Source organism: Lolium rigidum, chromosome 4 (assembly GCF_022539505.1).
Source record: "Lolium rigidum isolate FL_2022 chromosome 4, APGP_CSIRO_Lrig_0.1, whole genome shotgun sequence".
Lineage (NCBI taxonomy): Eukaryota > Viridiplantae > Streptophyta > Magnoliopsida > Poales > Poaceae > Lolium > Lolium rigidum.
Genome location: NC_061511.1, coordinates 40,061,607 through 40,083,842, shown reverse-complemented (window position 1 = coordinate 40,083,842; position 22,236 = coordinate 40,061,607). Strand labels below are relative to the sequence as shown.

The following is a 22,236-nucleotide window of genomic DNA, read 5'->3' as shown; positions in this document are numbered from 1 at the left end:
GCATAATGCAACAAGCATAGAAAGATAAAACAAGTATAGCTTGAAAAATTTCAGCACATAGAGAGGCATTTTAGTAACATGAAAATTTCTACAACCATATTTTCCTCTCTCATAATAACTTTCAGTAGCAACATGAGCAAACTCAACAATATAACTATCACATAAAGCATTCTTATCATGAGTCTTATGCATAAAATTATTACTCTCCACATAAGCATAGTTATTCTTATTAATTGTAGTAGGAGCAAATTCAACAAAGTAGCTATCATTATTATTCTCATCAAGTGTAGGAGGCATAGTATAATCACAACAAAATTTACTCTCCATAGTAGGTGGTACCAAAAGACTACTATCATTATAATCATCATAAATAGGAGGCAAAGTATCATCAAAGAAAATTTTCTCCTCAATGCTTGGTGGACTAAAAATATCATGCTCATCAAAACCAGCTTCCCCAAGCTTAGAATTTTCCATATCATTAGCAACAATGGTGTTCAAAGTATTCATGCTAACATGTTCCATGGGTTTTTTAATTTTCGCATTAAACCATTCATGTCTTGACTCAGGAAATAGTACAAAGAGCTCACAGATGTTTTCCATTATGCCTAACTAGTGTAAACAAGAAACAAAAAGTTGCAATTGCAGGATCTAAAGGAAATAGCTTCGAGCACAAACACAATGGTGCCAGAAAAGTACTTTACCTGGAACCGAAGTATGAGTGCCTTTTACCTTTCCTCCCCGGCAACGGCGCCAGAAAAGTGCTTGATGTCTACGTTCCCCCTCCTTTCCTGTAGACAGTGTTGGGCCTCCAAGAGCAGAGGTTTGTAGAACAGCAGCAAGTTTTCCCTTAAGTGGATCACCCAAGGTTTATCGAACTCAGGGAGGAAGAGGTCAAAGATATCCCTCTCATGCAACCCTGCAACCACAAAGCAAGAAGTCTCTTGTGTCCCCAACACACCAAATAGGTGCACTAGTTCGGCGAAGAGATAGTGAAATACAGGTGGTATGAATAAGTATGAGCAGTAGCAACGGTGCCAGAAAATAGCTTGCGGGCGTGTAGTTGATGGTGGTGGTATTGCAGCAGTATTTAGGAACAAGGCCTAGGGATTACACTTTCACTAGTGGACACTCTCAACATTGATCACATAACAGAACAGATAAATGCATACTCTACACTTTTGTTGGATGATGAACGCATTGCGTAGGATTACACGAACCCTCAATGCCGGAGTTAACAAGCTCCACAATTTGTTCATATTTAAGTAACCTTATAGTGTAAGATAGATCAATAGACTAAACCAAGTACTAACATAGCATGCACACTGTCACCTTCATGCATATGTAGGAGGAATAGATCACATCAATATTATCATAGCAATAGTTAACTTCGCAATCTACAAGAGATCATGATCATAGCATAAACCAAGTACTAACACGGTGCACACACTGTCACCTTTACACACATGCAGGAGGAATAGGACTACTTTAATAACATTGCTAGAGTAGCACATAGATGAATAGTGATACAAAACTCATATGAATCTCAATCATGTAAAGCAGCTCATGAGATCATTGTATTGAAGTACATGGAGAGAGATTAACCACATAGCTACCGGTACAGCCCCGAGCCTCGATGGAGAACTACTCCCTCCTCATGGAAGCAGCAGCGGTGATGAAGATGGCGGTGGAGATGGCAGCGGTGTCGATGGAGAAGCCTTCCGGGGGCACTTCCCCGTTCCGGCGGCGTGCCGGAACAGAGACTCCTGTCCCCCAGATCTTGGCCTCGCGATGGCGGCGGCTCTGGAAGGTTTCTGTGGTTTTCGTCGAACGTCTCAGGGTTTCTGATCCAGGGGCTTTATATAGGCGAAGAGGCGGCGCAGGAGGGCTGACAGGGGGGCCAAACTATAGGGCGGCGCGGCCCCCCCTCTGGCCGCGCCAGCCTGTAGTTTGGTGGGCCTGTGGCCCCCCTCTGACCTCTCTGGTGTGTTCTGGATGCTTCCGGGGATTCTAAGATCTTTGGCGTTGATTTCGTCCGATTCCGAGAATATTTCGTTACTAGGATTTCTGAAACCAAAAACAGCGAGAAAACAGGAACCGGCACTTCGGCATCTTGTTAATAGGTTAGTTCCAGAAAATGCACGAATATGACATAAAGTGTGCATAAAACATGTAGATAACATCAATAATGTGGCATGGAACATAAGAAATTATCGATACGTCGGAGACGTATCACCTATCGCAAAATGTGATGGGCACACGGCGGTGAAATTCTTGAAAGATGTTATCTTGCGGTATGGATACCCGCATAGGATTATCACTGACAATGGCACAAACTTTGCTCAAGGTGAGTTCAAAAGATTCTGTGAGGATAACAATATCCGGTTGGATTTGTGTTCAGTGGCACACCCGCAAGGCAATGGCCAAGTGGAAAGAACCAATGCTTTGGTGCTTCCCGGTATCAAACCAAGGCTCATCGAACCGCTTGAAAAGACACCGGGATGCTGGCTTGATGAGTTACCATCAGTGCTGTGGAGCATAAGAACAACACCGATCCGGTCTACCGGATACACTCCATTCTTCATGGTTTATGGGGCGGAGGCCGTGATACCAACCGATATCATTCATGATTCACCAAGGGTTCAACTCTATACCGAAGAAGAGGTAAAAGAGGCCCGAGAAATTGATGTGGACTTGCTAGAAGAAGCAAGAGAGCTGGCTTTGGCAAGAACAACCATATACCAGCAGAACCTCAGACGCTATCATAGCCGGAAGGTTAATCCGAGAGTATTCCGGGAGGGAGACCTGGTGCTACGCTTAGTGCAGCGCACTGAGGGGCGCCACAAACTCTCACCTCCGTGGGAAGGGCCTTTCATTGTGAGCAAGGCTCTACACAATGATGCATACTACTTGATCGATGCACAGGAATCGAAGAAGGGAAAGGCGGACAGGTCAGGAGAGGAGACCAAGCGCCCATGGAACATAGCTTTGCTGCGTCCTTTCTATTCCTGAAGATGTGTTGTAAGAAGTTCCTTTTTGTACCTTATATATGCTATGAATAAAAGATGCCGGAACCTCGAATGAATCTCGGGGACTACTCCTATCGAAATTGCATGTAATATGTTTATTTTTTCAGTTTACCGGTTGCTTAGTGAACATTTATTCTTTCCGGTTTAGTAGCGTGTCAAACTTACCGGAGTCTTCGACTCTGCTGCTGTCCGCAACCCGGCTTCATGGCAAGCAAGATAAACCGGTAGGAATTAATCACGTGAACCACAAAAAGAGGGAGTAGGAACGACAATCCGGAAAAAATTAACTAACCCCGGCTATGCCATTTTTTTGTGAAAAACTTCGAGTTATTTCTAAGTTCAAGAAAGTGCTTGCTTGGCAAAAGAACTTTGGAACTCATACGCCAAAAAACCCAGAGAGGTAGGCAGAGCCAAAGTAAAAGAACCAAGTGTGCATCGGATTGAATGCCGAAACAATTCCGGAATCTTCACAGTGCAAGCTAAAAGCAAACGATGAGTAAAATGCTAAGATAGCATACAAACTTAAACTTGATAGATTACCGGTATAGCTTACCGGCATAAAATGTTGTAGCACAACCGAAAGAGCGGCAAAGTATTATCTTACATCATAAATCCCGGCATACCGGGGTAGAATTTAATGAGCATTGTTTTGAGACAACAGGGGTGATACACAATGAATACGTTCAAGCAGCCGGAGGCTGTGCGCCGGCTTCAGGAGCTTCTGGAGGAGCATCGCCTTGTTCCGGAGGGGCATTGCCTTCTGCGGTTTCCTCATCCTCCTCGTCCTCAACGTCTTCTTCCTCGTCGTCGGAGATTTCGTCTCTGACGCCGGGAGGAGGAGGGATAAAGGTGCGCGTGTGGGCGAACTCCGCAATGCGGTAGGCGCGGTCCTCGCGCTTGGCGGTCAAGACCGGATCATTATCCGTGGGCGCATCGCCGCGAAGGCTGTGGAAAGCGTCCAGATCCAAATCTTCATACCAAGAGCAGGCGATGCGTAGCGCCGCATCCGCTCCGGCATGGGCCGCTGAGCACTTCCACTCCCGGAACCTTCTTCCGGCATCCCTCAAGCGATCAGAGAGAAGCGTCAGGTTCACCGGAACAGCTTCCCCAGGCCACAGGACCTAAAAAATTTCAATGGCCCTCCCAGGCAGCTCAACCAGGTGCCGGTCCACAGCCCTCATGTGGGAGATCCGGGCGGCCAACGCCACAAGATGATCATAGGGGTCCCAGGGCGCATTCGGGTTACTGAGAGCTTGCTCAACCCTGCGCTCCGTCACCCTCTTTAGCGCAAAGGGCCGGGACTCGGGAAGAGCTCTGCAAGGAAAGAGAAAGAAGAAAAAAGGAACCGGTATAAGGACATACTGCCGGAAAGTGCGAGCTTTTAAGCAAAAAGAAGAAAAGAGACTTACGGAGGGCCAGTGTATCGGCCTGAATGACCAACCGGTCATATTCAGCCTGATCCGTGGTGAGGGTGGCAATCCGGTCTTCTGCCGCCTTCCGCGCTTTGCTCTCCTCTTCCAGCTCCGCTCGCAGCACCGCGCTGGCGTCGGTAAACTCCTTCAGCGTCTCATCCAACTTAGTTTCAGCAGCAGCCTGGGCATCCTTGAGCTCCTGCGAGTGGTGGAGTTCAGCCTCCATAAGCTTATCCTTCAGCTCGGAGAAGCGAGCCCTCTGAGCATCCAGAGCTTGTTGGTGCTCCTTAGCAAGCTGCTCTTTTTCAGCTGCAATCCGGGAGCAAAGTGTTAACAGAAAGATAACCGGCAGATTAGAAAGACGGAAACCAACCGGAAAGGAAATGATACCTTTGAGCGTGGCGAGCTGGTCGGTGAGGTCCTTGACGGTGGCTTCCGGAACAGCTGGCGTGCAAAGAGTTTATAAGTACTTAAAGGGAGAAGCAACCGGTAAAAGGAAGCCGGAGGCGCAAAAACTAACCTTGGCACTTGCTGTGGGCCTCAGAAAGCTCCCGGTGCTCCCACAGAAGCTCCTCGAAGAGATGCTTCCGGTATCCAGACGTGCTCGTTCAAGATGAAAAGGTTCCGGTAAGAAGATGCCGGTATTGACAGAAAGTTTCGCACGCCGGATGAAGGCGGACTATACCAGCTTCGGGGACTAATGTTGGGGGGATGACCCTCGGTATGCCAAAGGCATGCCAAACCGGATGGTTTGGGCCATCAAAGTACCGGTTTAAAAGTTATTCCGGCTAACAAGAGTTGGTTCTATGCAAAGTGAATCATGCCGGTATCCCAGGAGGGGTATACCGGAACCGGCTAAGAAGGTACCGGAGTACCGGTACAGTGCTATACCGTAGCACGTCGGCAAGACTGGTCAAAGATTCTCTCGAGAGCTAGAGGACAAGGATGAGCGAAGCACCGCAGCTTTAAACGAAGCCCCGACGCCTAAAGCGAAGGTGACGTAAAAGGTACCGGAGGATGTCACCGCTCCTGATTAAAGACATAACGGCGTCACCGGTAGCCAAAGTGGCTTTGTAAAGTAGTTTGTCTAGCCAAAGATGCCATTAGGGTTTCCTAGGGTTTCTTCCCCTGTAAGCCACCCTCTCCCCTCTATAAGGAGAGGGATCACCCCCATGTACGGGTAACGAGTATCTTGCGACGTCTTATCTTGTAAGCTGTAAGGTGTTACGTGTATCCGTAAACCCGTAACCCCTTGCGATCAAGGAATAGAGAGATCTGAAGGGGAAATAGTTCGTGTGTTCTTTTTCTTCTACCTCTGGCCTAGGCCAAGTTCTTGAGGAAAGCATCCGGAATCCATCCCATCTTTACCAAAACCCTCCCCCGAATCCTCTAGCGCACATTCGGCCCCAACTTAAGCCATCCCATGGCATCTGTCTGTTCACCACGACGACAGTTGGCGCCCACCGTGGGGCCAGCAGCTGCGCTTGCTGGAGTTCATATTCGGGCGGGCCTCCTCACCGTCTCCGACGAGCGTGTGGTGTCTGGCCTCATCCAGCGCCTCGGCTCGTTGGACTTCATCAACGACAACGCGGGCTGCTTCGCCAACGGCGGTAAGTTCCCCAAGAACGGCAGCATCATCGAGTTCGGCAGCTTCCGCATCTACTACGGCACCGTCCCCGAGCGCCAGTGCCTCTCGCCGGTGCTGGTGGCTCCGGACCCGCCAAGATCTGCAGTTCGCAGCGGCCACGCCGCCGGCAGCGTGGAGGTGCTGGTGGTTGGCACGGCTGGCGCCGGCAAGGAAGCAGCGGCGGAAGGCGCTGGACAGACAAGGTCTACGCGCACGGCCAAGCCACCGACCGAGCGCGACCAGGAGGTTGCGGGTGCATCTGCAGCGCCACCGGAGACTCCTCTGCAAGCGGCCATGAACGTGCTGGCGACGCCCATCGCGCAGAACATCGATCCGGCAGCGGCTCAGGCGGAGCTGGAGGCGCAACGACAGAAGCTGCTCTCCGGGGGCGCGGACATCATCCGGGCGCAGCGCGAGCTGAACCTAACCCTACGTGAGTATAATGCTGCCCATGGCTTTGCTTCTGTTAGCGCTCAGCCTGCTAGAGTACCGGAAAACCGGCTTAGAGCTCGCAATCTAGATCAGGATCTGCGTAAGGAGATTCTTACCGGAAAGAGTGCCTCTGCATCTTTGAGCATCGTAGAGAAACCTAAGTACAAGAGTCTCGGATAAAACCATAAAAGCTGCTAGGGCTGCTGTAGAGATGTGTGATTCGCTTACCGGAGATGCTCTAGCAAAACAACAAGATCGTGTTAGGGAGTTGCTTGACATAATACAGCAACAAAATGCTGAGCAGCTTGCTAAAATGAACAAAGCTGCAGCATCGAAATCTGTGCGTTCGGCAAAGAATGCCGGAAGCAAGTCCCATGGGCAGGCATCGTCCTCCCATCCGGACAGAAGAAGAGCAAAAGATGTGAATGCACAGCAAATGACTGTGTATGATCCGGTACTTGCCGGAAAACAACAAGCCGGGTGACACGAGGCCGGAAGAAAAAGCCAAGGGGCAGTACGTGGCTATGCCGGAAATGGCTATGCCGAAAATGATTATGCCGGTAAAGGTGAAGCCGGGCAAAATTATCGCGCGGCAAGAGCAGCGTATGATGAGGAGGAAATGCCTCCGCCAAGGTACCGGCAGGCAAGAGCCGCGGTACCGGAACGTTACGATGAAGCTGATTCGGGAGCTGAAAGAGTTGCAGCCTACCGGAACCCTTTGGGGGTACGCGTAGGAGAAAGCTGCCTGCCAGACCGGGATGCAAGGCACGGGCTGGATAGGGTATACTTATCCGAGATGATCGAGGCAGAAGGTCCTCCGGGCCCAAAGTGCTTTGGCCCGCGAATCATGAAAGAGGAACCACCGGTTCGCAACTTCCAGTTGCCCCGTGACACAAAAACGTACGATGGCACCACTAAGCCGGAAGACTGGCTTGCGGATTACGTGACCGCAGTATACGTCGCTGGTGGCGGAGGAACCGTAGCAGGTGGAGGAAACCGGCGTTGGGCCGTGAGAATCGTACCATCCTTCCTGGTAGGACCGGCACGCATTTGGCTTAACAACTTGCCGGCAGGGAGCATAAATGGCTGGATAGACTTTGAGGAAGCTTTCGTAAGCAACTTCAGCAGTACATACCGGAGGCCAAACAGGCCGCATCAGCTCACTCTGTGCGTGTAGCGCTCGAATGAAACATACCGGGATTACCTGACCCGGTGGAACTCCACAAGGAACTCCTGTGAGGGGGTGATCAAGGCACAGGCCATTGCTTGGTTTTGCAATGGGTGCAGAAGAGGTTCACCACTGTGGCAAAAGCTGCAGAGAAACATGCCGATAACTTTGGCGGAAATGATATGTGTGGCAGATAGCTACGCATTGGGAGAACCGGCGCAAACGAGCCAACCGCGCCATGATCAATACCGGGACAACCGGCATAACAAAAGAAGGGAAGATTTTCCGGATCGGAGGTATGGCCCGCAGCAAGTTGCCACGGTGCAGGATAATTCTGGTGCCGGCGGAAGCCAGAGGCAAAAAACCGGATCGCAGCCGTGGGCGGGTCCTAAAAAACAATGGGTTGAAAAGAGGCCGTGGCAAAACGATGAGAAGTACACCATGGAATCCGCTATGGATCAGCCGTGCCGGTGGCACACACCAAATCCCGCGAGACCTGCGAACCATTTGACAAAAGATTGCACTTGGACAAAAAGATTGATGGAAAGGGGCATGATGAAAGATGCCAGGGACCAGGGTACCGGAAGACTTCCACCACCACCCCCGCTTACCGGAGCAAATGCTCTACCGGTACAGCCTCAGCCAAACCGGCAGCAGCAGCAACAAGTTCATCAGGTGGCACAAGGTATTAACCAAGCTCCACCACCGGCACCTTTAGGCCGGAATGTTTATCAGGACCCGGACATGTGCTATGTTGTGTTCGTTACTGAGCCAACAGACAAGCAAAGCATGCATCGCCGTTCCATGGAAGTGAACGCAGTGATGCCGGCAGTACCAAAATACATGCTGTGGTCAGATCAGGAAATTACCTGGTCATCGAAGGATCACCCTAAGATCATGCCAAATCCGGGTGGTTACGCTCTCGTTGTGGACCCAATCATGCATGGGCCAATGATTCGTGTCAAATTCAGCAAGGTGCTGATAGACAATGGGAGCAGCATAAATATCATGTACCGGCACACCATGCACACGCTTGGCATAACAGAAAACATGCTTCAGCCAACTCACACTACGTTCCACGGAATCATTCCGGGATTGTCCTGTTCGCCCATGGGAAAAATCCGGGTGGATGTATCGTTTGGAGGACGTGATAATTGCCGGGTGGAAAATCTTCTGTTTGAGGTGGTGGACCTAGACAGTTCTTACCATGCACTGCTGGGGAGACCGGCATTGGCTGCGTTCATGGCCTCAACTCATACGGCATATCTTAAGATGAAGATGCCGGCACCCAACGGTCCCTTAACCGTGGTGGGAAACTACAAAGTGTCGCTGGAAACTGCTTCTGCCGGATCAAATCTGGCCGAATCGCTGGTGATAGCGGAAGAAAAAAGGAGAATGCAAACCGCAGTTGTGCTGGCTCAATCCTCCCAGCTGAACTTAGCGGCAATGAGCGGCCAGCTTGGCTCACCGGCTTTCAAGCCGACAAAAGAAACGAAAGACATTGTGCTGGATCCGGCTTGCCCAGAGCGTACCGTTCGTATCGGTGCCGGCCTGAGTGAGGCATAGGAAAGCGCGCTCGTCAACTTCCTCCGTGAGAATCGGAACATCTTTGCCTGGTCTACTGATGAATTGGTGGGTGTGCCGAGAGAGTTGGCTGAGCACTCTCTGAATGTCCGGAAGGACGCGAAGCCGGTGCGGCAACCTTTACGCCGGTTTGCTGAAGATAGGAGGAAGATCATTGGAGAAGAAGTAACAAAGTTGCTGGTTTCCGGCTTCATCGTGGAGGTGCTGCATACTGAGTGGCTAGCCAATCCGGTGCTGGTCGAGAAGAAAAAGGAGGAAGACCCCAAAGCTCCAAAGGTGTGGCGCATGTGCATCGACTACACTAACTTGAACAAGGCTTGCCCGAAAGATCCTTTCCCTTTACCCCGGATTGATCAAGTGATCGATTCTACTGCTGGCTGTGAGCTGTTGTCTTTCCCGGATGCTTATTCCGGTTTTCATCAAATTCCCCGAAAAAGGAAGATCAAATAAAAACTGCGTTCATTACCCCGCACGGGGCTTATTGCTATGTCACTATGCCATTCGGTTTGCGCAACGCTGGTGCAACGTACCAGCGCTGTATGCAAAAGTGTTTGTTTGATCAAATTGGAAAAAATATGCAAGTCTATGTAGACGATGTCGTCATAAAAACTAAGGTAAAAGAAACCTTGATCAACGATCTAAGGCAAACATTTGACAACTTGCGGGGTTCCGGATGAAACTCAATCCGGCAAAATGCACTTTCGGTGTTCCTGCCGGCAAACTGCTTGGCTTTCTCGTGTCAAGCCGCGGGATAGAGGTTAATCCGGTAAAAATACGGGCCATCGAAAGAATGACCATACCGCGAGATCTTAAAGATGTGCAGAAATTTACCGGAAGCTTGGCATCGCTAAGCCGGTTCATAAGCCGGTTGGGCGAAAAGGCTTTGCCGCTGTATGCTTTGATGAAAAAATCCGATACCTTTGTCTGGACCCCGCAGGCAGACGCTGCGTTCAAAGAACTAAAGAAAATGCTGGCAACTGCACCGGTATTGGCTTCGCCTTTGGAAAGGGAACCCATGCTGTTGTACATAGCAGCAACGAACCGGATCATGAGTGTTGTGGTTGTGGTAGAAAGAGAAGAGGAAGGAAAAACCGTGCAAAGGCCGGTATACTACCTGAGCGAGGTGCTCTCCCTCTCAAAACAAAACTACCCTCACTTCCAGAAAATGACCTACGGCGTGTTCATGGCCGCCACAAAGCTCAAACACTACTTTGAAGAGCACCCCATGAAGGTGGTGAGCGAGGCACCCATTTCAGATATCATGTGCAACAAGGATGCTAGCGGCAGGATTGCCAAATGGGCGATTCAGCTATCACCATATGTACCGTTATACGAGAGAAGAGACGCCATAAAATCACAAGCCTTGGCTGATTTTCTGGGCGATTGGGCGGAAATGCAATACAAACCGCCGGAACAAAAAATAGAATACTGGAAGATGCACTTTGACGGATCCAAGCTCAAAGAGGGTCTAGGTGCCGGTGTAGTTCTTACTTCACCTAAGGGAGATCACCTCCGGTATGTTCTACAAGTGCACTTCAGGGCATCGAACAATGTTGCTGAGTATGAAGCTCTAATTCATGGGCTCAAGGTCGCAAAAGAAATCGGGGCACACCGGATCATTTGCTACGGTGACTCAGATCTTGTGGTGCAACAATGTTCCGGAGATTGGGACGCAAAAGATGCCAACATGGCCTCCTACCGGTTTCATGTGCCAAAGATTGCCGGATTCTTTGAGGGATGCGAGTTTCACCATGTGCCGCGGGCAGAAAATGAAGCCGCGGATACGCTCTCTAAGTTGGGCTCCTCCAGGCAAGAAATCCCTCCCGGAGTGGCTTTGGCTCACCTAAGGGTGCCATCGATAAAACCAAGTCCGGAGTCTGAATCAATCTTTGTACCGGAGTCACGCGTTGTGCCAATGGACATTGACGAAGGAAACCCGGGGACTATTCCGGTAAACTCGGGACTGCGGGATCCAAGCCGGAAGAAGCTATGCTGGTAGACAGTATGGAGGTGGACGTGCCGGTATTTGTGGTTCGGGAAGCACCAACCTGGGTTGAACCTATTAAGGAATTCCTGATCAACGGCACCCTGCTGGTTGACGAAAATGAATCGAGAAGGATCCAGAGGAGATCCAAGGCCTATACCATCATCAACGGAGAGGTATACAAAAGAAGTGTTACCGGTGTCCTCCAAAGATGTGTGGAACCGGAAGAGGGAAAAGAAATGCTGGTGGAAATTCACCAAGGAGAATGTGGGCATCATGCCTCATCAAGGGCGCTGGTGGCAAAGGTGTTCCGGCATGGATTCTACCGGCCCACCGCACCGGAAAATGCCGAGGATCCGGTACGAAAATGCAACGGGTGCCAGAGGTACGCCAAGCAAAACCATACCCCAGCATCCGGTTTGAAAACTATACCATTAACTTGGCCGTTCGCTGTTTGGTGCCTTGACATGGTTGGCCCATTCAAAACTGCGAGGAGCAGCTTTACCCACATCCTAGTGATGGTGGACAAGTTCACTAAGTGGCTTGAGGTGAAACCTATCGCAAAATGTGATGGGCACACGGCGGTGAAATTCTTGAAAGATGTTATCTTGCGGTATGGATACCCGCATAGGATTATCACTGACAATGGCACAAACTTTGCTCAAGGTGAGTTCAAAAGATTCTGTGAGGATAACAATATCCGGTTGGATTTGTGTTCGAGGGCACACCCGCAAGGCAATGGCCAAGTGGAAAGAACCAATGCTTTGGTGCTTCCCAGTATCAAACCAAGGCTCATTGAACCGCTTGAAAAGACACCGGGATGCTGGCTTGATGAGTTACCATCAGTGCTGTGGAGCATAAGAACAACACCGAACCGGTCTACCGGATACACTCCATTCTTTATGGTTTATGGGGCGGAGGCCGTGATACCAATCGATATCATTCATGATTCACCAAGGGTTCAACTCTATACCGAAGAAGAGGTAAAAGAGGCCCGAGAAATTGATGTGGACTTGCTAGAAGAAGCAAGAGAGCTGGCTTTGGCAAGAACAACCATATACCAACAGAACCTCGGACGCTATCATAGCCGAAGGTTAATCCGAGAGTATTCCGGGAGGGAGACCTGGTGCTACGCTTAGTGCAGCGCACTGAGGGGCGCCACAAACTCTCACCTCCGTGGGAAGGGCCTTTCATTGTGAGCAAGGCTCTACACAATGATGCATACTACTTGATCGATGCACAGGAATCGAAGAAGGGAAAGGCGGACAGGTCAGGAGAGGAGACCAAGCGCCCATGGAACATAGCTTTGCTGCGTCCTTCTATTCCTGAAGATGTGTTGTAAGAAGTTCCTTTTTGTACCTTATATATGCTATGAATAAAAGATGCCGGAACCTCGAATGAATCTCGGGGACTACTCCTATCGAAATTGCATGTAATATGTTTATTTTTTCAGTTTACCGGTTGCTTAGTGAACATTTATTCTTTCCGGTTTAGTAGCGTGTCAAACTTACCGGAGTCTTCGACTCTGCTACTGTCCGCAACCCGGCTTCATGGCAAGCAAGATAAACCGGTAGGAATTAAACACGTGAACCACGAAAAGAGGGAGTGGGAACGAACAATCCGGAAAAATTTAACTAACCCCGGTTATACCGGTTTTTTATGCAAAATTTTGAGTTATTTCTAAGTTCAAGAAAGTGCTTGCTTGGCAAAAGAACTTTGGAACTCATACGCCAAAAAACCCAGAGAGGTAGGCAGAGCCAAAGTAAAAGAACCAAGTGTGCATCGGATTAAATACCGAAACAATTCCGGAATCTTCACAGTGCAAGCTAAAAGCAAACGATGAGTAAAATGCTAAGATAGCATACAAACTTAAACTTGATAGATTACCGGTATAGCTTACCGGCATAAAATGTTGTAGCACAACCGAAAGAGCGGCAAAGTATTATCTTACATCATAAATCCCGGCATACCGGGGTAGAATTTAATGAGCATTGTTTTGAGACAACAGGGGTGATACACAATGAATACGTTCAAGCAGCCGGAGGCTGTGCGCCGGCTTCAGGAGCTTCTGGAGGAGCATCGCCTTGTTCCGGAGGGGCATTGCCTTCTGCGGTTTCCTCATCCTCCTCGTCCTCAACGTCTTCTTCCTCGTCGTCGGAGATTTCATCTCTGACGCCGGGAGGAGGAGGGATAAAGGTGCGCGTGTGGGCAAACTCCGCAATGCGGTAGGCGCGGTCCTCGCGCTTGGCGGTCAAGACCGGATCATTATCCGTGGGCGCATCGCCGCGAAGGCTGTGGAAAGCGTCCAGATCCAAATCTTCATACCAAGAGCAGGCGATGCGTAGCGCCGCATCCGCTCCGGCACGGGCCGCTGAGCACTTCCACTCCCGGAACCTTCTTCCGGCATCCCTCAAGCGATCAGAGAGAAGCGTCAGGTTCACCGGAACAGCTTCCCCAGGCCACAGGACCTTAAAAATTTCAATGGCCCTCTCAGGCAGCTCAACCAGGTGCCGGTCCACAGCCCTCATGTGGGAGATCCGGGCGGCCAACGCCACAAGATGATCATAGGGTTCCCAGGGCGCATTCGGGTTACTGAGAGCTTGCTCAACCCTGCGCTCCGTCACCCTCTTTAGCGCAAAGGGCTGGGACTCCGGGAAGAGCTCTGCAAGGAAAGAGAAAGAAGAAAAAAGGAACCGGTATAAGGACATACTGCCGGAAAGTGCGAGCTTTTAAGCAAAAAGAAGAAAAGAGACTTACGGAGGGCCAGTGTATCGGCCTGAATGACCAACCGGTCATATTCAGCCTGATCCGTGGTGAGGGTGGCAATCCGGTCTTCTGCCGCCTTCCGCGCTTTGCTCTCTCTTCCAGCTCCGCTCGCAGCACCGCGCTGGCGTCGGTAAACTCCTTCAGCGTCTCATCCAACTTAGTTTCAGCAGCAGCCTGGGCATCCTTGAGCTCCTGCGAGTGGCGGAGTTCAGCCTCCATAAGCTTATCCTTCAGCTCGGAGAAGCGAGCCCTCTGAGCATCCAGAGCTTATTGGTGCTCCTTAGCAAGCTGCTCTTTTTCAGCTGCAATCTGGGAGCAAAGTGTTAACAGAAAGATAACCGGCAGATTAGAAAGACGGAAACCAACCGGAAAGGAAATGATACCTTTGAGCGTGGCGAGCTGGTCGGTGAGGTCCTTGACGGTGGCTTCCGGAACAGCTGGCGTGCAAAGAGTTTATAAGTACTTAAAGGAAGAAGCAACCGGTAAAAAGAAGCCGGAGGCGCAAAAAACTAACCTTGGCACTTGCTATGGGCCTCAGAAAGCTCCCGGTGCTCCCACAGAAGCTCCTCGAAGAGGTGCTTCCGGGTATCCAGCGTGCTCTGTTCAAGATGAAAAGGTTCCGGTAAGAAGATGCCGGTATTGACAGAAAGTTTCGCACGTCGGATGAAGGCGGACTATACCAGCTTCGGGGACTAATGTTGGGGGGATGACCCTCGGTATGCCAAAGGCATGCCAAACCGGATGGTTTGGGCCATCAAAGTACCGGTTTAAAAGTTATTCCGGCTAACAAGAGTTGGTTCTATGCAAAGTGAATCATGCCGGTATCCCAGGAGGGGTATACCGGAACCGGCTAAGAAGGTACCGGAGTACCGGTACAGGCTATACTGTAGCACGTCGGCAAGACTGGTCAAAGATTCTCTCGAGAGCTAGAGGACAAGGATGAGCGAAGCACTTCAGCTTTAAACGAAGCCCTGACGCCTAAAGCAGAAGGTGACGTAAAAGGTACCGGAGGATGTCACCGCTCCTGATTAAAGACATACCGGCGTCACCGGTAGCCAAAGTGGCTTTGTAAAGTAGTTTGTCTAGTCAAAGATGCCATTAGGGTTTCCTAGGGTTTCTTCCCCTGTAAGCCACCCTCTCCCCTATATAAGGAGAGGGATCACCCCCATGTACGGGTAACGAGTATCTTGCGACGTCTTATCTTGTAAGCTGTAAGGTGTTACGTGTATCCAGAAACCCGTAACCCCTTGCGATCAAGGAATAGAGAGATCTGAAGGGGAAATAGTTCGTGTGTTCTTCTTCTTCTACCTCTGGCCTAGGCCAAGTTCTTGAGGAAAGCATCCGGAATCCATCCCATCTTTACCAAAACCCTCCCCCGAATCCTCTAGCGCACATTCGGCCCCAACTTAAGCCATCCCATGGCATCTGTCTGTTCACCACGACGACACTTATGATTTCCACCTTTCTTTCCATTTTGCCTTATTCTTTACTTTTTCTTTCTTTCCACCTTTTCCACAAACTACTTACAACACGAGAGGTGCTTAACAGCCATGAATGCATATGTCACTAAAATGATGTTCCATAAATATCCTCCAGTGAATGATGTAAAGTGTGCATAGCAATGTGTATAACCCACTACATTGAATGGCATGAAGCAGTTATCATGATAGGTATGGATGGATGGACGATGGTGGACGCAATGGCCCGACTGAAATTTCAGTTTAAGAAATTTTGATATAATAGCGAAATATGAAAATTCTCAATTAATGAAAATACAATGTGAAATACCGAAGAGGATAGCAAATGATAAACGGAGTGGCCAACTTCAGATCATAATGATCGAAATGCATAAAACTTCTAATAATAAATGATGCCAACAGTGTAAGTGCAGCCTAGCTAGTGGAGTTGAACTCCACTTGTTGGACCCCAAGGGTAGGGTTGTGTACACTATGCCAGATACACCCTCTCTTACAAGCGCTACGTTGTTAGGCAGAAAAACCGTCGGTAGTAATATTCATCGGTGACGGGCGAGAGAAGAGCCATCACTGACAGTTCTAATAGACTATCTAATTTTAGTAGTGTGTACTAACAAGCCTCATTTGCGGCACGTCAGTGGTGTATTAGCAAAAAAAATGCGACGCAAAGGGAAAATATGTGCTGCCAAGCATTCAAACCCATGACCTCACACAAGGAGGGTAAGCACTATGCTAGCGGCGTGTTTGTGTTGATTAGCTTTGAAGGAGTACTTTTTTTCTTAGACCAGAAATGTTGCCAGGTTAAGTTTCTCTGATCACATTTTGGATTGACATCTCAAGCTTATCGATCTACATTGTTACAATCTTTTATAGTTCTACTTGTCATTGATGTCTACTCGTGGAGTGTGATTTAAGCTTATGATCGATTATTAGGTCTCTAACTGTCCTTCTCAACCTCCTCTTCATGGAGGTCCGCACCTCCATGGTGGTCACTCTGAGCCTATACTTGAAGGGTAGTAGGAAGGACGATAGAGGTGAAATCTCAACAAGCAGCTCAAGCTCACCTATACTAGGACCCAGAGTTTTTTTGTACAAGCCAAAAATTCCAGTAATTTTTTTTTGTCTCATGGGGTGATCGTCGGTGTCCAGCTCCCTTTGCCACTTATAGAGGAGTATATATAAATGAAAATTACTGATTAAGTTTTTGGTTCTTCCAACACATCCAAATGGAGTAGACTCATACACGCCGGTCTAATGCATCAAGAAGAAATTATGGTAAATCACAACAGAAAATTTACCGTCACAAATAATATTGTGAAGATTTGTAGAAAAATATGGATGCGGATCCCTCTCTCTTAGAAAATAAGTCTTTTCCTGCTGGTCCTTCCACCCTAACGTTAATCTTGGTCACTAGATTATTCTTGAAGCTTTCTTGGCCAGAAGATAGAGTGAGAACATGATTCCCATGGAAATTGTACTGGCAAGGCCCCAGGGTCACTGATATTCTCTAATTGTGTATGACACGTGCACGCAAAGCATATATACTCTAACTCCAAAATGGCATGCACATCGCACATGTCTGCGTTAATAATTAGGCGACTATACTTGTGGAACGCTATACATTGATTTTCTCTCTTGGTTAATGAAAGTAATCTACAACATCATTAATTATCTGGTCCCATGAAAAAATGGTGATCTCTTTTATCTCGGTTAGTGCATTTAATCTGAACTATTATAATCCCGTCCCACCAAAATGAACATTGTAGATCTTTTAGATTTCTCTTGATCATCATTATGAGTTTTTCATTTTTATTAATGTGGCTCTTCAATCTCTCATGTTCTTCATATATGTAGATTTGATGTATTAGTTTATCATTCTCTCTTCTTGTTTAATCTGCTCCTTTGCATTTCTCAATCAAGGTATATGATACTACTCAAGTTGAATCTTAGGGAAAAGATATAATAAATGAATGATTTTCTCTGTAATATGGCCATCCGCCTTCATCCCACAGACAATACATGCTCGGCAAATATGCTCAAGCTAAACGCAGAGCAAAAAAAAAACTGTACCGCCTTGATGCCTTGCTGTTGTAATTTCCGTGGGACTTATGTGCACAATATAACATGACGGAAAGGTAGAGGATACGATTCCCTTGCAAATTGCAAGCAATGACAAGGCCGAGGGATGGCTGAAGTCTTTTGCATTCGAATTTTGTCCAACTCTTCATTTTTTTTAGGCAATAGAGATAGCTTTATTCATGAACAAATGTCAGGTTTACCGGGAATAGAGGGAACAGATGTTGTGGGACAGAGCCTTCCTAGGTGCCGAGCATGCCATTACAACGGCCTAGATGTGCCAAAGCTTGGGCTACACAGCTGCTATCTCTATTGGAGAAACAGAATAAAACTTCAGGCAAGAGCTGAACTAGATCCTTAATTTCAGAGCTCACAAAACAGAGGCTGGAGAGGTTCCTGGAGGCTTGATTCAGTGCAACAGAGAAGGATGCACAGTCAGTTTCCACATTCACTTTGCCGTGAAGGAAGGGCCTACAGGCTCTAAGTCTAGCATGGCAAGCATGGGCTGCGGCTTCTTCGATGCCAGCCCACAAAGGGAGAGAGGCAATACCGGAGATTAAGATTGCACCATTATCCAACTCTTCATATTTCATAATGAACTACATGTATTTTAATGTGAATTCATCTTCCTTTATATAAAATTAATAAAATGAAATAATAAAATATGCTAAATGTGTGAGAGAGTATAATAAATATCTTTTTCCAGTACATAAGTTAGAATAATAATACCCCTATTCTATTTTTTATGACATTCGGTTTGTATTCATATTGGTATCCATTTCAACAGAAAATATGGAAACAGATGGGGAAAAGGCACTACATATCTGATCCATTTCCACCCCTACATACAGCTATGCATCCTATGAGGGAAAAAGAGATGAGCACATTAATAAGATGGAAGAAAGGTGAACTACTCTAGCAGATTTATTGTAACAATGAAAATATTGTGCGGCGATATAGCAAAACAATGCATTATCATGTAGCATATCATTTGGCTTGCTTGTTATAATCCTATGCGTCTTTGGAGGAAAGGCTGATCGATGATAACGTTACCTAGCATAATTACAGTCACAAAGCCTATAGGAGAAAATGAATACATGAAAGTAAATCATGATATTATAGCTTTGTAGTTGTTGGGCAATTGCCCTTTTTCAAAAATATTTTTTGATACTTCAAAAAAATAATCATAGTACTTAGTTATCTCAAGTATTTAAAATTTGTAAAATTTCATGAAACATATGGATTTTTGTGGTATGTGTACAAAAAATATACAAAATTTTAAATTTTTGTACAAAATTTTGCCGGATATCAAATACTGCATGGCATTAGTAAGCACTGTGATTTTTTCATAATTTTTTGAACGAAAAAATATTTAAGTGGTGCGCACCCGGCAATCATGGCTTACATAAACTAAAAGTACGGACTGCCGAGTATACATTTTTTTAAACTTGTTTTTTAATCTAATTACCGAGTTGACATGGAATGACAAATGAGACAGCAAAAGTCAAAAGTCTTGGCTACTAAAATATGTAGTTAGATCCAATGTGACAAAGTGTGTGTATGTGTTTATATATATATTTTAGACTTTGAGCAGAAGGTATCTATATCTATATCTATACCCAATAATAAAGGAAGAAGCGTTTCCGTGGTTTGGTCCGTTGGTTTGACGCGTTAGAATCGATCCAATCTGTATTTTACCGTGTAAAAAGCGATTTCCCGGACGGCCACGTCTAGCATGCACCGGCCAGCCCGAGCGACCCCACCAATCCACGTTTCCGTTCACCTCCACCTCAATCGTATCATACTCCAAACAGATTTATTACTTCTTGAGAAATCTGGTCAAGAATCGTGCGCCAACTCCTCTATTAATTTTTGACGCACAACGAAATGCACAAATTGATGAACCGTGTATTACCGAATCTTCACACTAGTAGAGAACAGGCCTTTTGTCCAGCAGCCTTGGGAGCAACAGTCCTGGTTTTAAAATAAACCGGGACTAAAGGGTCTGCGGCAGGGCACGGCCTGCCGTGCCAGGCCTCGAAACCCTTTGGTTCCGGTTTGTAATACAAACCAGGACCAAAGGCCTACCCTTTGGTCCCGGTTTGCCTCACCAACCGGGACCAAGTGCCCATTTGCCTACATATACCTTGTCCCTGCCCAAGTATGAGCCACACTTAGCTATTTTTCACTTGTTAGCATAAGAGGGGTGTATATTGATTTGCCCTTTTCATATGCACAAGAGGTGTTCGATAAAATACCTAAGAGGTTTTGCCACTTGAGTTCACACAAAACAAGCCACACTTAACTGTCTTTTTTCTTCTCCATCAAGGTTAACAACTTTATCCTTCCATCTGTCATTGATAAAATGCATGTGTATATATATATACATCATTTCACAAATCATGATGTTCTGTAATGGTTTTTGATAAGCTTAATTATATCATGCAGATGAATCGGCAATGGATGTACATTGACCGACGCTTCGACGAGTTCACTTCGGGCCTGAGTAATTTTATCGCAGTGGCTGAGGCAAACAAACATAGTGGCTTTATGTATTGTCCATGTGTTAACTGTAAGAATGTCGTAAATTACTCTTCCTCGAGTACCATTCACAGCCACCTGCTGCGGTCCGGTTTCATGCCCCAGTACAATTGTTGGACCAAGCACGAAGAAAGAGGGGTTATGATGAAAGACAATGAAGAAGAAGAGGATGATAACAACTATCCCATGTTCCCTGAATGCGGTGATACTGCAAAGGGGGCTGTTTTCTATCAGAAAGCAATGAAGACAATGAAGCAGAAGATCAAGAGGCACCAGATGAGCCTACTGATGATCTTGGTCGGGCCATTGCTGATGGAAGGAGAGAATGTAAAACTGAAAAAGAAAGGTTGGACTTCGACCAGATGTTAGAGGATCAGAACAAATTGTTATACCCAACTTGCGAAGAGGGCCATAAAAAGCTAGGTAGCACACTGGAATTGTTGCAATGGAAGGCAGAGAACGGTGTCACTGACTCAGGATTATAAAATATGCTGAAAATAATTAAGAAGGAGCTTCCAAGGGGTAACGAATTGTCCGTCAGTACGTACGAAGCGAAGAAGGTTGTCTGCCCTCTAGGATTAGATGTGCAAAAGATACATGCATGCATTAATGACTGCATCCTCTACCGCGGTGAGTACGAGAATTTGGATGCATGCCCGATGTGCACTGCATTGCGGTATAAGATCAGACGAGATGACCCGGGTGATGTTCAGGGCGAGCGCCCCAGGAAGAGGGTTCCTGCCAAGGTTATGTGGTATGCTCCTATAATATCACGGCTGAAACGCTTGTTCAGAAATAAAGAGCACGCTAGGTTGTTGCGATGGCACAAAGAAGACCATAAAAAAGACGAGATGTTGAGACACCCTGCTGATGGGTCCCAGTGGAGAAAAATCGATAGAGAGTTCCCGTACTTTGCAGAGGATGCAAGGAACTTAAGGTTTGGTCTAAGTACAGATGGCATGAATCCTTTTGGAGAGCAGAGCTGCAGCCATAGCACCTGGCCTGTGACTCTTTGTATATATAACATTCCTCCTTGGTTGTGCATGAAGCGGAAGTTCATTATGATGCCAGTGCTCATACAAGGCCCTAAGCAACCCGGCAATGACATTGATGTGTACCTGATGCCATTAGTCGAAGAACTTCTACAACTGTGGTCCATAACAGGTGTACATATGTGGGACGAGCATAAGCAGGAGGAATTTGATCTACGAGCGCTGCTTTTCGTAACCATCAATGATTGGCCTGCTCTTGGTAACATTTCAGGATAGTCAAACAAGTGATACAATACATGCACGCACTGTTTAGATGAGCTCGAAGGTGATTATTTGGATAAATGTAAGAAGATCGTGTACCTAGGGCATCGTCGATTTCTTAGGCATAACCATCCGGTAAGAAAGAAAGGCAAGCATTACAACGGTGAGGCAGATCACCGGAAGAAGCCTGCCCACCGTAATGGTGCTGATATATTTGGTATGGTCAAGGATCTAGAAGTAATATTTGGAAAGGGTCCTGGCGGACGGTCTGTTCCGAATGACGCTGCCGGACACGCGGCCATGTGGAAGAAGAAATCTATATTTTGGGATCTACCCTCTTGGAAAGTCTTAGAGGTCCTCTCTTCAATCGATGTGGTGCACGTGACGAAGAATCTTTGCGTGAACCTGCTAGGCTTACTAGGCGTGTACGGGAAGACAAAAGATACACCAGAAGCACGGGAGGACCAGCAACGTATGAAAGACCCCAAAAAACTCCATGAGACAGATAAAGGACGTCATTACTCCAGCTATCTGTGTGACCAGTCTCCTCCGCGTGAGCGGTCTCTTCCGCTTGAGAATACTCCGCCGCCTCCTCCTCGTCAGGAGACTCCGCCAAGTATGCAACCACCTCAGCAAAAGAGGAAGAGTACCGCGGCAATTATTAAAGCTCCGAAGAGATCATCAGCTCCGAAGAGGTCCAAGACTCCAGATTTGTTACCATATGAGAAGACTAATGAGCAAAACGACGCAATCGTAGCCGCCGAGGTGAAGGCGTTTTTTGCGCCGAAGAAGCCTCCGCCAAAAGTGTATATAGCACCGAATACAGTGAAGCACTTTGTCGAGACGAGACAAAAGAAAGCTGAGTTGGCCTGTGATTATGACCGCTCTCTTG

The 22,236-nt window shown here is 47.5% G+C and overlaps 1 pseudogene; it reads left to right on the top strand.

Moving 5' to 3' along the window:
- Positions 1-19,998: 19,998 nt before the first annotated feature.
- On the top strand, positions 19,999-21,821 carry LOC124708864 (annotated as a pseudogene).
- The last annotated feature ends 415 nt before the right edge of the window (positions 21,822-22,236 follow it).